General features: G+C 33.0%; 1 non-coding gene across 1 annotated transcript; it reads left to right on the plus strand.

The window, feature by feature from the left end:
* The first annotated feature begins 7,335 nt into the window (after positions 1-7,335).
* On the plus strand, positions 7,336-7,465 carry LOC112329041 (U6atac minor spliceosomal RNA). The gene has a single exon (XR_002984536.1). It is a non-coding gene; the product is annotated as a U6atac minor spliceosomal RNA (small nuclear RNA).
* The last annotated feature ends 5,925 nt before the right edge of the window (positions 7,466-13,390 follow it).

Raw genomic sequence — 13,390 nt, forward strand, 5'->3', positions numbered from 1 at the left:
ACAATCTTTGTTAGATCATCAGATACTTTAGGAAAAAATCATGGAGCATCTATAACATATTCCAATATTCATTCTATTAGCCATTTGATTGAGTCTTCTAATATTGTGCTATTTTTTTAGAATGAGTTTGTTTATATTTTACTAACTTATACTTACAATGTATATCTATAAATGTAGAATTGAAAGGAAACTTACTTATGACATGAGAATTCGCTTTCTTATCCCTGGATCAATTACTTCAGTGCCACTTCAATTACTAGAACCAAAGTGATATTTCACAATACAAACATCTTTGTAAATCTTGTCAAGTTAATACAGAGAGTCCAAAATAAGAAAAGAGAAAGAGAGAACTATTTTCTTTCTTTCAACAATAAAAACTTGCCTTTTCATATGATTTATGTCCCTTATATATATATAGGAAATAGTTACTTCCTTTAGTAACTCATCTAAATACTTGGACTAAACTCATTCCATGAATGACTAAATCTATCTAATACATTATATTTCAGACTTGTACAATAATTTCTTAATGAACAAATCATGCGACCTGAAGCACACAGTGAAAAGAGCTCCGATATATAAACCTAATACAGGCCATATATGAGACATCAACCTCATAATTAATTATCCTTTAAAATGTACTAATATACCCCAAGCATTTTTAGTTACACATGATTGAATATAATTCAATCCCTCAAGAATTTCATACTCAATCCATCCTTACAATTACAAGTATTCTAAATCATATCAAATTTATTCAAGTGATATGATCCCGGCCGGTGAAAAGAAGTAACATGTGTAGAACTAAAATTACCTTTTCTTTCGCACTCATATCAATCAGATCTGAATTAACTCGCTTTCCTAAGAGTATTCCTTTAAGTTGAATCATTCTATGACCATGAGATATACTTTAAAGTGACGATCATTTATATATCACCTCTTGATACAGTCAAAAGTCACAAATGATAAGATTTTAAGATCTTATATATGATCTCCAAGACTCATATAATAAAGAAACAGGGATCCATTCTTTATTCTTGTAATGGTCGTTAACACATGTAATATAAATACATGCTATAGTGAAGCTTACTCTTTTTTTTTTCTCAAGACAAAGAGTGTATGTCAATGCTCTTCTTGTCAGAGAAAATACACCATACTAGTCTTAGTTTTGTCGCAAAAAACATAGACTTCAAATAAGAAATTTTCATTTGCTCATTGTCATTAGTGGCATATGAATAATTTTATACCCGACTTCAATCATATAGACACATGAATGGTGAGAATTCATTTATGTTGATTTTTTTTATTTAAGAACCTCATTTTGATCCCAACCAAGGTGATATTTTAATATTTACTTTGAGTTAAATTTGCTCTTATTGTACCCAAGTCGTTTATTGAGCATTAAAACTCAATTAGTCTCATCTCTACTCACCTTACAAGTGCTAGAGGTTATTGCTCATATGAGTGAGCCAATCTAAGTCTATCGACATACTTTAACAAATTGTACTATACGATACTCAATATATTCCATAAAATAAATAATGAATAAAATGATATTCTAATGGCATTTATTCATTACTCAATCATTGTAAGCCTTCGTATGATCCTTAAAACTAGTTATATTACTAATTACATTCTACACAGGTCAATGGATCTCACATGTCTAACAAATGCATCCTTTGCTAGTGGTTTTGTGAGTGGATATGCAACCATAGAATTTGTAGAAATATGTTTTAGGATCAAGTCATGTTCAATAATTGCTTTTCTAATGTAATGATATCTCATTTTGATGTGTTTGGTCTTTCCATGGTATTTTGGATCTTTCACTATAGCTACTGCAGTAGTGTTATCACAGTAAATTGTCACTGGATTTGATGCTGATTTGATAATTTTCAAATGAGACAAGAAACTTTTTAACCAAATAACATCTTGTGTGCCGCGGAATAAGCTACATACTCAACCTTTATAGTAGATAAGGCTATACAAGATTGTTTCTTTCTCCTCTATAATGTTCCACTATCATTAAGCAAGAAAGTATATCCCGAAGTTGATTTGGATTGGTCGACATCTCCTTCACAATCAGCATTAGAGTAATCAATCAATCATAAGTCTATCTTTCTTTGGTAACATAACATGTAATTTGAAGTTCCTTTCAGATATCGTAGAATCTTCTTGATTGCCATGTAGTGTTTTTAACCAGGGTTTGATTGATATCGGCTAACCAATCCAACGACATAACATATATTAGGACGTGTGCATATCATTGCATACATCAAACTACCAACGATACTGGCATAAAGTACTCTGGACATTTTCTTTTATCTTTTAGAGTCTTGGGATACATATCACGGCTTAGGCTTAAACTTTTATCAATAAGGGTGTCCATTAGTTTGCTATCTTGCATGTGATAGCGCTCTAACATCTTTTTAATGTAAGTCTCTTGAGTTAACGGCTAACCAATCCAACGACATAACATATATTAGGACGTGTGCATATCATTGCATACATCAAACTACCAACGATACTGGCATAAAGTACTCTGGACATTTTCTTTTATCTTTTAGAGTCTTGGGATACATATCACGGCTTAGGCTTAAACTTTTATCAACAAGGGTGTCCATTAGTTTGCTATCTTGCATGTGATAGCGCTCTAACATCTTTTTAATGTAAGTCTCTTGAGTTATACCCAAAAACCTTTTAGTGCAATCTTTTATGATTTTCACACCAAGAATATAGCTAGCCTCACCCATGTCTTTCATTTCAAAGTTTGATGATAACCACCTTTTAGTAGTATCAATCATCTATTTACTATTTCCAGTTATTAAAATGTCGTAACATATAAGGACAATATTATAAAACTATTCTTAGAACATTTTAAACACACGCAATTATCTTCTTCCATAATTGTAAAACTATCCTTAAGGATAGCTTGATGAAGCTTAAAGTTCCATTGTCTAGAAGTTTACTTAAGACCATATATGGATCTTTTAAGCTTGCAAACTTTGCGCTCTTATTCTTTAGTCTCGAATGCTAAAAGCTGATCCATATAGATATTCTCATTTAGTTCTCCATTGAGAAATGCAATTCTAACATCCATTTGGTATAACTTTAGGTCCATATGTGGGACTATAGCTAAAATGAGGTGAACTGAAGTAATCCTTATAACTTGTGAAGATGTATCTTCATAATCAATTCCCTATTCTTGAGTGTAGCCTTTCACTACTAATTGAGCCTTTTAATGTTCTATTGACCCATCCACCTTACGCTTAATTTTAAGAACCCATTTATTTCCAATGGATCTTCATCCTGATGATAAATTAACCAAGTCCCAAACTTGATCATCGACTCTATTTTTTCTTTCATAGCTTTAATCCATTCTCTTGGTTTAGGACCAGACAAAACATTACTGAATGTTTTAGGCTCTTCATTGTCTTGTGGAGCAATCATGAATGCTTCCCCCTCAATCTCAAATCAACGACGAGGAATTGGTTCACGAATGCTTCTACAAGGTTGAGATTGCTCATGATCTTGCTCCATGAGAGTAAGAATAGATAAAATAGCACTCCCACTATTTCCAGGAGGATTAAGAGTTTCTTCTAAGTCCTCTACTGAATGACTTGTTGCTTTATAATCTGGATTTTTCATTTCATATAATTGAAAATCTTTATTAACCTCAATGTCGTTAGGAAATTCTTTTCTAAGAATACAACATCACGCGATTCAATCTCCGTCACTCTTCCATAAGCTTTTTCACCAATAAATACAAATCCTTTGGAATGTTCAGAATATCTTATAAAGATACATTTCTTCCATTTAGGACCAAGTTTCCTATATTCATGAGAATTATTGTGAATATAAGATGTACACCCCTATGGACGTAAATAACCTAGATTAAGTTTGTCATTGTTTCATAGTTCATACGGGGTGGATGATACAAATTTAGAGGACACTCAATTAAGTATGTAGGCAGTAGTTGACAGTGCATCTTTCCAAAATGAAATTGGTAAGTTAGCATGCACCATCATTGATCTAACCATGTCAAATAAGGTCTTATTCCTCCTTTCTGCTACACCATTTTGCTGTGGAGTATAAGAAATAGTTAATTGACTAGCTACACCATTTTCATCATAAATTTTTTAAATTGTTCAGATAGGTATCCTCGATCAGTTCTTAAAACTTTGATCTTAGTGCTTAGTTTTTCCTCCATCAGATTGGTGTATCGAATGAAACAATCCAATGCTTTAGACTTATATGAGATCAAATAAACATGACTAAATCGTGTGGAATCATATATAATTATGATGAAATAATTTTCTCTATGTCTTGCCCTCACATTCATTGGGCCACAAATGTCTGAATGAATAAGATGTAATGGACTACTGGCTCTTTTAGCTTTGCCAAATGGTAATTTAGTTGCTTTTTTAGCAAAACAATACTCATAAACAAATAATTCTTTTTTGGTAAGTAATCCTAAAAGACCAGCTCTTGTCAATCTATATAATTGGTCTTGCCAAATGTGTCATAATCTAGCATGCCAAGTTATGATATCACTAGTATTAGTAGTGTTGGAATTTTGAACAACATAAATAGAAGCATCATCATTAATAGATATATTACAATGTCTAACACCATAAAACCATTTAATACAAAACAAGAACCATAAAAAATATTATCCAGATATATTTTTACACAACAACCAATAAACGCAATATTAAAACCCAATTGTAGTAAAGCATGAACAGACACAAGATTCCATCGAACTTCTAAAGTGTACAGTAGTACATCATGAAGATAAAGTGTGCGACCGTCCCACAAATCCAGTTTGCAAGTACCGATCCTAAGCACAACAACGGAAGTATTATTCCCTATGTATATGTATCTACTTCTCTTTGGAATTCAACAAAATTCCACAAAGGCTATTTGATCCCTTGCTATGTGGTCGGTTGCTCCTGAATCTACAGTAAAGAAAAAGAAATAGATTCAGCAAGCATTAAACAATTGCTAACGTATATGTTAGAGGGATGGTTGTGGTTAAACGTTACCTTTGGCTCAGTATAATCACGAGCAAAGTGACCAGGTTTACCACAATTAAAACAATTCATATTCTTGCCTTTCTTACTGCCGCGTTTCCTACGCTTGCGTTTATATCCAATGCTACTTGATTCTATTCTTCTCTTGCTATATTTGGGACCTTTACCCTTAGAGCATCTCCAATGGAGCTGCTAAATGGATAGCTAAAAATAAAAAAGTAATATTTTGGCTTTTCTTTGCTTGTTTTTCATACTCCAAGGGGAAAGCCAAACAAAATGCGAAAATGCTTTTTCTTTCCCACAAATGTTATTCCTACATATCTCTCAAAAGAGCCAAAACTAACAAAGTAGGGCCAACAAAAGAATAAGCTAATTAAATCTAGCCATGTGGAAAAAGAAATAACATCAAAATCATTAAAAACAAATAAAACACTTATTTATTCCACTCTAATAGAATTGGCTTTGCAAATGGCTTTTTTCCATTGGAATATACATGGTAAAAAAAGCTATATTTATACTATTCAAAATGCTATTTTATCAATTTGCCTCTTTGAAATAACATCTCCCATTAGAGATGCTCTTACCTTTTCTATATTTAGAGCCATATGCTCCACGCATCTTAATCTTAGATATGAAAGCCTCGTGTACAGGCTTCTTAGCATGAAGTCGATCTTCTTCAAGCTTGACATGATGAGCAACATCATTAAATTTCTTGATGTTGTCATTGTGGGCAAGGTTAACACGCACGTGTTCCTAATTGCTTGGCAAAGAGCGGATAACAACTTGGATTTATTGTTCATTAGTCGTCTCATGCCCAACACCCCTTAATTCACTGATCATGTTAGACATGACTGTAAGATGTTGCCTCATTGTCTGATTTTGGCGCTTCTTGTAACCATCAAATTTGAGGGTTAACTGATGCAGTCTAGTAGTGAAGGTTCTCCCATATTGAATCTTTATTGCATCCCAAACCAATTAGGCTGAACGATGCCTTTCAAAACGCAATATTATATCATTTCTCATGCCACTCAACATCAAAATGCGAGATATATGATCCTTGCGCTTATAGGTTTGATATGCTTCCATATCAAGCCTGTGCTAAGTAGTGTTTCCTTGCTCAGATTCAGCCATCGATTGTGTGATTGTTTCCAACATTTCTTGCCCTTCCAGAGATACTCAATTTTACAATGCCAAACATCGTAATTCTTTTCACTTAGTTTTTCTATATGGTTCAAATCAATAATAATACTTTTAGATACAACCATATTAAGCGCTATTGACACCAATTACAAATATTAGTATCTAGTACAATTTAAATGATATTTATTACCACTCCATTCTAAATCAAACAAATAATAATCTAACACATACAATAGAAATGAAACGATTGTTAAACACTTAATCAATTTTTATTTGTATGGTCTAATTATTATTGAAAATTTAAATGAGTGCAAAATTATAGTTATTAGTTTCAACTAACAACTCCCACTGATCAAATTGCAAATATTTTCATATACATGCATATAATGTAATTAAAACTTAAATTACATAAAATATGCAATTAAAAAAAATAAACAACCAATTATCTTAACAAAAAAATACCGAAATAAAAATACAAAATTAAGAATAATAAATTTTAAAATTATTTTATATTGCAGGTACAAAAGTAGGTTCTCCAATTACATCATCTACTTCATCAGAGTCATCTCCTCCAAGTTCATTCTACTCAAACCATGAAATGAATTTAGCTACAACATCCAAATGACTTGTGCTTCTTCCAATGTGTCGTATATCTTTTTCAGTATACTGATGTTTCCTCTCAAGCAACATTTCATCAGCGAGATTGTTGAAATCTAAGGATTCCAGCCTATATTCCAATAATAGTCGAACCGACATGCATTCCTCAAGCAGAGAATTGAGAACGATTAACATTTGATATTCCATGAAGAATTTATAAACATTACTCATAGCCAGTCTATTCATCCAATGATACATATAATCAATGTGCTCTTGAATTTTATGAACAAGATTAATGGTATAACCCAATAAATAATTAATTTGTTGTTACCTATCTACTACAACAAAATATTCCAAAAGCATATAAATATAATAATCAATATTTAATTAACGCATGTAACATTTTGTTTCCTTCTTAAGTGCCAAATAATAGTTACACATCTACCAAATCCAGATGTGTTATCATGTTTTTTTCCTTTATCTGCCAAATGACAATTACACATCTGCCAAATCCAGATGTGTTCTGGAATTTTTTTTATGTTGGAAAATTTGCTTCATACAAATTTAATTGTTAATAGAAAGGAGAGATGGTTGGCATCTCCCTTGACAAGGATGGGATCAGCCTTTTGGCTTCCCTGTTACCACATATCTGGTTAAAACTCTCCACTTTATAGGTGGATCTATAACCTAATTTTAATTATTTATGTTCCAATGCATCTTTTTTTCAACATAGAATGTAAAACAAACGTTTATGTTGTAACAAATGTTTTGCTCGAAAAATATATATATTAAAAGCATGACTCTGATACCAATGTAGATTTGAAAGGAAACTTACTTGTGACGTGAGAATTCGATTTCTTATCACTGGATCAATTACTTCAGTGCCACTTTAATTACTAGAACCAAAGTGATATTCCATAGTACGAACGTCTTTGTAAATCTTGTCAAGTTAATGCAGAGAGTCCAAGATGGGAGAAGAGTAAAAGAGAACTATTTATTCCAACAATGAAAATTTGTCTTTTCATATGGGTTATGTCCCTATATATATAAGTAGAGGAAAAAATTACTTTCTTTAGTAACTCTTTTAAATGCTTAGACAAGGCCCATCCTTTAATAGGCAGACCAGGCCAAGCTTTATCTCATATTCATATGTCCATGTTTTATATTTCTTACATGGTATCAGCCTAAAAATCTAAAAGCTCATGCTTTCTTAACCGATCCCCAAACTTTCACATACTTTTCAATGGTCAACACCACCAATGCCACTTCTACTACTACAACACTTGCCATCCCCATATCCACCACTATTTCCATCAAACTTGATGGCTCCAATAATTATCTGGCGTGGAAGATGTAGTTTCTTAATCTACTCCGCAACCATGATATGACAGGCTTCATTAATGGTACTGAAGTTTGCCCTCTCAAGAATCGTTTTATTGGTTCATTGAACCCTGCCTATGATGTTTTGCAAGAAGGATGTTTTTCTCCTTGGATAGATATTTGCCTCCATTTCTGAAAGGCGGTCTCCACCAATTATAGATTGACCACATCCAAGCAAGTCTGAACTACTCTCCAAAATCATTTTTCATCCTAATCATGATCCTACATCTTCCACCTCAAACGTCAACTACAAATGTTGACTCAAGGAGGAAAAACCTGTTTTACGCATCTTGATACTACCAAAAGTCTTATTGATCAATTGGTAGTAGCTGGCAAACATGTGGATGATCAAAACCTCATCAATTTTCTTCTAATTAACCTACAAAGTTCCTATACACCATTTGTTACCTCTTTTAACTTTGCATCCCAAGACACTGAGTTCACATTTGAAGATTTTCAAACTGAGCTTCTAGGCTTTGAAAACCTTTTAAAAATCAATCAGTCTGCTCCTACTTCAAATAATGGCCACTTTATCTTTACTGCACGTAAACCAAAACTACCAGCCTTTATAAAGAAGCCAAAACCATCCAACTCTCGTGTTCCATAATATACCCTATCTACTACTTCACAAGTTCAGAAAACTCATCCCATCTATCATGTATGTGATAAAACTGGACACATTGCTATTGATTGTTTTCATCGTTTTGTCTATTCCTATCAAAGAATGTATCCTCCTCAGGATCTAGCAACTATGGTCACTAACATTAATGTCAAATATGATAATCAAGTGTGGTACATGGACAATGGGGCCAATGTCTATATCACCTTTATTGCATCTAAACTCACCACTCAACAGCCTTTTCGTGAGTTTGATTTTGTTACTGTCAGCAATGGTTTAGGTTTGCAAATCCAAAAACATTTACTCTTCATCCTTTTGATTAGGTCACTCTAGTTTCCATCTCAATAAAATTCTTTATTGTCCACAAGCAGCTACCAATCTTATTTTTGTTAATCAGTTTTGTTTAGATAATAATTGTTAGTTTATACTAATTGCTAGTGATTTTATCATAAAGGAGAACTTGATAGAAAAACTTTTACTGCGAGGTGTGGCTGAAAATGGCCTATATCTGCTAGTTGGGTGCAAGTCGTCTTAGAAAAGCCTCGCATGTCTGTCTGCAAACATAGGGGTTCATGCTACCACTATAACTTGGCACTTCAGACTCAACCATCCCTCTATTGTTGTCTTAGATATCTTGTGTCGTTTAAATAAACTCTATATCACAAGCCATTCTAATAATTTAGATTTTTGTTCAGTTTATCGACTTGGCAAAGCTAAACAACTCCCTTTCTCAAAACCTAGTCGTCAATCCTTAGTTTCTTTAGCTTTAATCCGTTATGATATATGGGTTTCCCTGTTAAATCAATTGGTGGATGTAAGTACTATATTTTATTTGTTGATGATTATTCTCGTTATTCATGGTTATATCGTTTGCAACAAAAATCTAACGTGTTTGTAACCTTCGTTAAATTTAAAACAATTGCAGAAAAACTCTTTTCCATCTCTATTAAATAATTACAAACAGACAATGATGATGAGTTTACCTCTATCAGTTTAAAACTTTTTGTTAGCCCAAGGAATTTATTATCGTTTAATGTGTCCTCAAACATCTCAACAAAATGGAATCGCAGAACGAAAACAGACACATTCAGGAAATGGGACTCACGTTACTTGCCAAATCTGATTTACCACCCTAATATTGCGTTGATTCCTTTCTTATTGTTGTGTTCTTGATAAATAGACTACCTATAAAGGTCTTAAAGAATCAAACACCTTATTTTTTACTTCATAAAACTGAACCATAATATATGGATTATGTTTATTTGGTTGTGCATGTTACCCTTTCCTCAGACCCCATAATGACCACAAATTAGCATTCAAAAGTAAGAAGTGTCTTTTTCTTGGATATTCCAACTATAAAAAAGGGTACATGTGTCTTGACTTAGCCACCAACCATGTATACATCTCACGACATGTGGTGTTTGATGAACATAATTTCCCAGCTAAGAAATTGACAGTGTTTAACTCACCTTCAAATCAAAATTCTACAACAATTAAGTCTCTGATAATCCCTGCTCTGTTTTGGATTCACAATGACGTGCTTCAATGGGCAGAGAATTTGATGCATTGGTGGAGAATGACACTTGGTTTTTATATCCACGTCCACCTCGTAAACATATTGTGCGCAATGAGTAGGTATATAAGGTGAAAAGGAAACTTGATGGTAGTGTTGAGTGTTTCAAAGTTAGACTTGTGGCTAAACGGTATGATCAAATTAGTGGAATTGATTTCCATGAAACTTTCTCTCTTGTGATTAAATTGACAACCATCATATTGGTTTTGACCATAACAGTTCACTTTCATTGGCCTATTCGACAGTTGGATGTGTCCAATGCTTTCTTACATGGATTTCTCCATGATGAAATGTTTATGGAATAACCACGAGGCTTTATTGATGATACAAAACCTGATTTTATCTACAGACTACACAAGTCTTTGTATGGCCTCAAACAAGCTCTAAGAGCATGGTTTCAACATTTATCTCAGCAATTGGTTGAACTTAGGTTTGAAGAATGAATAAATGATTACTCTTTGTTCACACTACATACTGACAACACAAAACTTTTTGTCTTAATCCATGTAGATGACATTTTGGTCACAAGTTCAGACTTCCTCAAAATTGATGGTCTAATCCGAAGCCTGTAAAGCATTTTTCATATCAAAGATCTTGGTTTATTATCCTATTTCTTTGGTGTGCAAGCTGATAGGAGTTCATAGAGTCTTTATTTATGTCAGACCAAGAATATCTGTGATATATTAGATCGCACCAAAATGGCTGGAGCCAAACCCCTTGCCTCTTTTACTGTATCAGGTACTAAGTTGTCTAGCTTTAATGGTGATTTGCTTTATGATATCATAAATTATAGACATATTATTGGGGCCCTACAGTACTACACAATCGTAAGACCAGATATAACATATGCTGTAAACCAATTGTGTTAGTATATGTATCAACCGAGGTCATCACATTGGCAGGCTATAAAGAGGGTTCTACATTATTTGAAAGGCACGATCAAAGATGGTTTATACTACACTCCTTCTCTCCTTGAGATTCATATTTATTGTGACTCAGATTAGGTAGACAATCCTGATGATAGAAGGTCTACTAGAGGTTATGGAGTGTTCTTGGGTAGTAACTTAGTGTCTTGGAGTTCTAAGAAACAACATGTAGTGTCCCACTCCAGTACAGAGGCAGAATACCATTTAATGGCTCTAGCTACCACTGAATTATACTGGATACGCATGCTATTCAAAGAGTTAGGTATTAGTATTGCGTCTACACTGACTTTTTGGTGTGACAATATCAGTGTAATTGCTTTAGTATCAAATTCAATGTTCCTTGCTCGAACAAAACATGTGGAGATTGATTACCATTTTATTAGAGAGAAAGTCTGCAACTGTGATGTCAAAATCCAACATATCTCGAAACTTGATCAAGTAGTCGATATTTTTACCAAAGGACAGTCTGCTTAATGATTTCAAGTTCTAAAGCACAAATTAATGGTTCATTCACACCCCTATCAATTTGAAGGGGGGTGTTAGATCATCAGATAATTTAGGAGAAAATCATGAAGGATATGCAGTAATAACAAATTTCAATATCCATTCTGTTAGCAATTTGATTGTCTCATAATATTGTGCCCTCTTTTTAGAATAAGTTTGTTCCATACTTTACTAACTTACAGTTACAATATATATCTATAAATATAATACAATGATCTATGGCTAAGTGAGGACAACCAAGCTTCATCTCATTTCCATTTTTCCATATTTTATAGTTCTTACAATCTTCTCCCATTTCACTAAATGAATACCTCACCCTATGTCCTTACTCCTCTTGATAAAATTTCCAACCACCTTATCGATGCCATTGCAAGTCGATTGAGGTAGCCAATAATTTTGCACTTGATAAATAAGGATCGCATTAATCACTGACTTAGCAAAAGTATTTCTCCTTGCTTTATGTAACAGCTTCCCCTTTCAATTTGCTAATCTCCCATCGATCTTTTCAAGGATAAAGTTAAAATCACATTTTCTCACTCTACCCTGAAAAGAGGAAACCACAGATACTTGCCAAGATCATTAGCAACTCCAAGAGATGATAAATAGGCAAATTTTACCCGCTTCATTCGACTTACCATCTTAGAGATCATGAACCTTGATTTCTCAATATTAACTTTTAAACCGGAGGCGTCATAAAAATCAGATAGGACATTATCGACTAGTCGCATATGAAAAGACTTAGCTTCCTATACGAATGTAAGAAACAAACCATTTATCTTCCTCCTGCAAATTACTATCTTTCATGCACCAATCCCCATTTGCAAGAAACAAACCATTTATCTGATTTTGCTTCCTATACGTATGGAAAAACTTTGTGTTCTTATCACTCAGCTGTTAGAAAATATTTAGGATGGAAACAAATATGAAGTTGGCTTAGAAATATAAAAACACTATTTTTAAGGTGTTTATTTGTCCCACATAGAGACAACACCTCCAGGATACAACTAAGCCCTATAAACCTCTAAAAGAATGAGAAGATAAGACCAAGAAAAGAATATATGTTTTTATTGTGTGTAATTTTCTATGTAGTAACAGGTTTTATAGACTTGAAACATAACTATGAAACAAATAATTGTTGATCAATCAATATGACTGTTGATGAAACAATATGATTGTTTGATGAAACAATATGTTTGTTAATCAAACAATATAACTATTGATCAAACAATATACTTTAAATTAAACTAATTGCTGTCATTCAATTTTATCTCAACAGTTACAAGTGTTAAAATTAATTACAAAAATTAATTTAAGGATGAATTAATCTTACTGATATATTAAGTTTCAAGTGTCATCTTTTGATAGTATAAATATTCATATAATAGCATTAGAAAGTTCACTAGAAAAGTCCTTCCACCATGACTTAATTTACTACACAATAAAAACCCACACTTATAAACATTAAGAGGAAATTTTTTTTTCCATATACATTTTTTTTTTATTTATTCATTTACAAACTACACCAACACCAACTTCACCTATTTTTCCCTAGACTTCTGATACTAAAGCATCTCTTAGTAATTGTCTCCCACACAAAGTTTCAACGAAGACTTCTAGAAAT

This window comes from Populus trichocarpa, chromosome 10, assembly GCF_000002775.5.
Source record: "Populus trichocarpa isolate Nisqually-1 chromosome 10, P.trichocarpa_v4.1, whole genome shotgun sequence".
NCBI classification, from domain to species: domain Eukaryota; kingdom Viridiplantae; phylum Streptophyta; class Magnoliopsida; order Malpighiales; family Salicaceae; genus Populus; species Populus trichocarpa.